The following is a 4,624-nucleotide window of genomic DNA, read 5'->3' as shown; positions in this document are numbered from 1 at the left end:
ACTGGAACATTTCTGAGTCCCCAAATTAAGCACGTTTATTTCCACTGACGGATAAAACAGCCTTCTTTGTGGCTTTCTGAAAGCTTCATGGAGCTCACACACACACACACACACACACACACACACACACACCTGACCCAATGTAATGGAAGCCTAACCTGGTTTTTCTAAAATCTAGCTAACGTTTTTCAGTGCACAGCTGTATGTGTGTGTTCTCGTGGACGGCACCTGTGAGATACATCACAACGACAGGAAGCTCTTCACACTGCTACCCTTTGCCTGTGGTGTGTGTGTGTGTGTGTTTATTTTTTGCGAGGATGTGATGCAATCTCACTCGCGAAGAGCTCTCTCTGATGCCACACGCTCTTCTCTAGTCCCATTTTAGCACGATTTGAACATTTTTATCCTAAGAATTCGGGTGGATATGACCGCGTTAAGACGTCGGTGCCTTCAATGAAATCAGAGGCCTTGGATTGGAAACTGCGCTGTGCCAGGTAAGAACCCGAACGAAGATGAAAATTAAGGGCTGGTGAGAAAATTGAAATGAGAAAAGCTGAATTATGATCTGAATCTTATCAGTATGGATGAGAGACAAAATGACAAAAAAGAACAAACGGTGGATTTCATAGCACTTCATCATAAACCAACCCTGAAAAACTACACCCTCTCAGCCATGCTGCTTTCTGAAAGCAGGATATTTATTTTATTTATCAGAAAATTGTACGTGTATTGAATATATTAGCCAACATGGCTTCTAATACTCTAAGTCAGCTTCGATAAATAAGTAAAGGGGATTTTTTTAAAAAAAATTAAGGCTCCAGAAGTCACAAATGGACCAATAAACTACAGTACAGTAAAAAAAAACAAATTATTAACATTATGACAGCATTATCTACAATTATTATGAATTTCAATCTCTTAGGGAAACGGCAGAAGATCTGTAATAAAGACATTTTTACACTAAATATATCACAAATTGACAGAATTCTACATTTCCTTCCAAGATATACAGATATTGGGTTTAAACTGGGTTTATTCTGTGTATAAATTTATACGGTATCAGATTCTCAATATGAGATCGCTTGGCATTTATTGACCTTGTCATTGACTCACTACAAGTTCGTTAGAAACTAATGAGACACATTACATTAGAATTATAAACTAATGAGACACAGTAGAGTTAGAAACTAACGAGACACATTAGAGTTAGAAACTAATGAGACACATTAGAGTTAGAAACTAATGAGACATTACATTAGAGTTAGAAACTAATGAGACACATTAGAGTTAGAAACTAATGAGACACATTAGAGTTAGAAACTAATGAGACACATTAGAGTTAGAAACTACTGAGACATATTAGAGTTAGAAAATAATGAGACATTACATTAGAGTTAGAAACTAATGAGACATTACATTAGAGTTAGAAACTAATGAGACACATTAGAGTTAGAAACTAATGAGACACATTAGAGTTAGAAAATAATGAGACACATTAGAGTTAGAAAATAATGAGACACATTAGAGTTAGAAAATAACGAGACACATTAGAATTAGAAACTAATGAGACACAGTAGAGTTACAAACTAACGAGACACATTAGAGTTAGAAAATAACGAGACACATTAGAGTTACAAACTAATGAGACACATTAGAGTTAGAAACTAATGAGACACATTAGAGTTACAAACTAACGAGACACATTAGAATTAGAAACTAATGAGACACATTAGAATTAGAAACTAATGAGACACATTAGAGTTAGAAACTAATGAGACATTACATTAGAGTTAGAAACTAACGAGACACATTAGATTTAGAAACTAACAAGACACATTAGAGTTAGAAACTAATGAGACATTACATTAGAGTTAGAAACTAATGAGACATTACATTAGAGTTAGAAACTAATGAGACATTACATTAGAGTTAGAAACTAATGAGACATTACATTAGATTTAGAAACTAATGAGACATTACATTAGAGTTAGAAACTAATGAGACATTACATTAGAGTTAGAAACTAATGAGACACATTAGAATTAGAAACTAATGAGACACATTAGGGCGATGAGGCCTTATGAGAAAATGCAATTAAACGTATACTCTTTAAGAGCACATACGTACAGATTAAATACATCAGCGTGGCGTAGCCTTTATTTATATCCAGGTGTTGCAATATTGTCCTGCTGCCTAAATATAGAGTTAAATATAGAATTATACATATTAATGAGACTCTGTGACGTAACGATCTGTAGTTAAAAGATGGAAACACATCCAGTTTAACCCCATATGAACATTTTGTTTTTCATAATGCGACCTGAGAAGATTATCATCCTTATTTGGCTGGAATTATCCAATTAAAAAAAAAAAAAATTCTCATGCAAGTTTTGATACTAAGCATTTCCTTGTCTGTTCTCTCTCCTTGTTTGTTTGTTTTTTTTTTGGGGGGGATATAAAAGAGGTTTGAGTGCGTTTTGTAACTGTCAAACTACCATGTCAACATCTGGCAAGCGATCACTGGTCTCCCAGATCTAGGTCAGTCTTTACACGATTGTTGAATGGTTTTAACACATTTCCCTGTTTATAGTGTAACGTCATGGCTATGTGCTAGCGATCGGAAGGTTGCGAGTTTACGTCCCACAAATGCCAGAAATCCTTTAACACACTCTCTACGAGAACATTGTACTTTATTGTTTAAAATCCCAGTTATAAATTGCGATTAAAAAAATGTACATTGTGCACGTCGCAGCGCTGTCGTCTGATTCGCTCCTAGCCCAGGAATCGACTAACTAAGCGAATTAGCTGAAAAGTTAAAACAATTCATTTTTGGTTTAAAAAAATTCTAAATAGCGCCGTGTTTTAGCACAATATTTTGTTCTCCATTTTTCTTCTTAAGATCATGCAAATCATCTAATCAGGTGTCCATACAAACAGGAAGTTATGTTTCCTCCCAAGATATGGAGATGTAAAAGGTTTATTAGCTTGAAATTAGGTTCTCATCGCTTTTCTCACATTTATTGACCTCGAAATGAAGAAACTTCTAACAGTTCTAACTCCAAGTCCCATTTAGGCCCAGTCTCTCCAACACTACACGGACACGTCGTATTAACTATTTCAGTTTAACATGAAATGAAACTGTGTGTGGTGGGTTTTGGAAAATGCACTCATTTATTTCTATAATTATGTTTTCGGGAAACACCTTGCTTTTTTTAAATCACACCCCTTTCCACCTAATCAACGCCCACAGCTGACTCTGCTTTATTTCCATTTTTCATATTACAGTAAAACCCGGGTTCTGATTCAGACAACCAAGTGAAGGATTTGCAGTTTCCTTTACCGCATTAAATCATCCACAGAGGATGAAACGTTACGCTCCGGACTCCGAGCACTCTGCCTGTATGCAGCTGAGATCACGTTTCATCAGGCCTAGCATCCACATCAGTCCAGAAAGGATTACACAGTAGATCGTGATTGACCAGAAAGTGTTGATTCATTTTCTATAACAGCAGCTCTGGCAGTAGCGCAGGTTTATAAGTTATCGTTTCTATAGCAACGGCTCATTCACACGGACTTGTACAGTACGGCGGTCGCTCCACATGAACGGAAAAAAAAAAAAAAACCCACTCATGTGGTCTAGTTTTCTGTGTATAACCTTAACGGAAGGAGTCTCCAGTGTCTCTAATGGCGGAGAGAAATATTTTGCTTTGTGGGCGTTCCACAACATTAAATGTAACTATAAAAGGACAAAATCTATGACGTGCCGTTCTTTAATGAATAAATCGGTCAATTGCCATACGATACCAGGATTAAAACACTCGTTGTCATGCCGTCATAGGAAAATAATCAAATTCCCGGGTACTAACAGTAACTTCACGACATCACACTACTCTGCCGTTGATTATTTTCCTATAACAGCACGCCACCGTGTGTTTTATTCATTACTTATTATTACACTGCATAACGTGTTTGCATTTGCATCCAATCTACAACTTATTCAAAAATATCCATGATCTTTAGAGATTATAAAGAGTTCTAGTGTGTTTCTGATGGTCTGTAATGGCGGTTTAGTGGAACGTATCGTTCTTAATGGTTTCTTATTCCTTCTCTGATCTAATCGAATCTTTTTCCAGTTGTGATCACCTACCCATGAAAGAAGGCCCTATTGCATGCTGGTGCTGTGTAATAGAAACTCTTTAATGGAACGTTAAAGATGGTGTTCATGGAGACAATTCCAGCTCTTAAGTTATTAACCATTATGAAGTTTCCAGCTGGATTCTTTTCGGTAGTAATGACCCCCAAACTCTGCAATTAGATAGCTGTTATTAGATAGCTAGGTAGGTAGTAGAGTTTCTTGGTGGTTTACATAAAACTGGTGGAGAAGGAAATGTTTAGCAAGCTGTTAGCTCTCTAGTCTTTATTACTGGGAACGTTTTCCGGGGACAAGGCATCATCTGTTTGGATGATTTCACCAACATGTAGAGCAAAGAACTAGCTAGCTAGCATAGTTTCACAGTTTTCATAGGGGTGATTAGCACACGATTGGCAGGCGATATGTTTCAGGGTGATTTACAGCAATAAATAACTAAATGACTACCAGGTTAATGGATTTCTTTCTTTCTTT

At 36.4% G+C, this 4,624-nt stretch overlaps 1 protein-coding gene across 1 annotated transcript in view; it reads left to right on the top strand.

The window, feature by feature from the left end:
• Window positions 1-198: 198 nt before the first annotated feature.
• lck (LCK proto-oncogene, Src family tyrosine kinase) overlaps window positions 199-4,624 on the top strand; it is a 38,672-nt gene continuing 34,246 nt past the window's right edge. Inside the window, exon 1 of the mRNA XM_053632830.1 lies at window positions 199-494. The gene's annotated coding sequence lies outside the window, so the exon portion shown is untranslated. The remainder of the gene's footprint in view (window positions 495-4,624) is intronic.

The sequence above is a fragment of the Ictalurus furcatus genome, chromosome 9 (assembly GCF_023375685.1).
Source record: "Ictalurus furcatus strain D&B chromosome 9, Billie_1.0, whole genome shotgun sequence".
NCBI lineage: Eukaryota > Metazoa > Chordata > Actinopteri > Siluriformes > Ictaluridae > Ictalurus > Ictalurus furcatus.
This window is presented reverse-complemented; position numbering and strand designations above follow the sequence as displayed.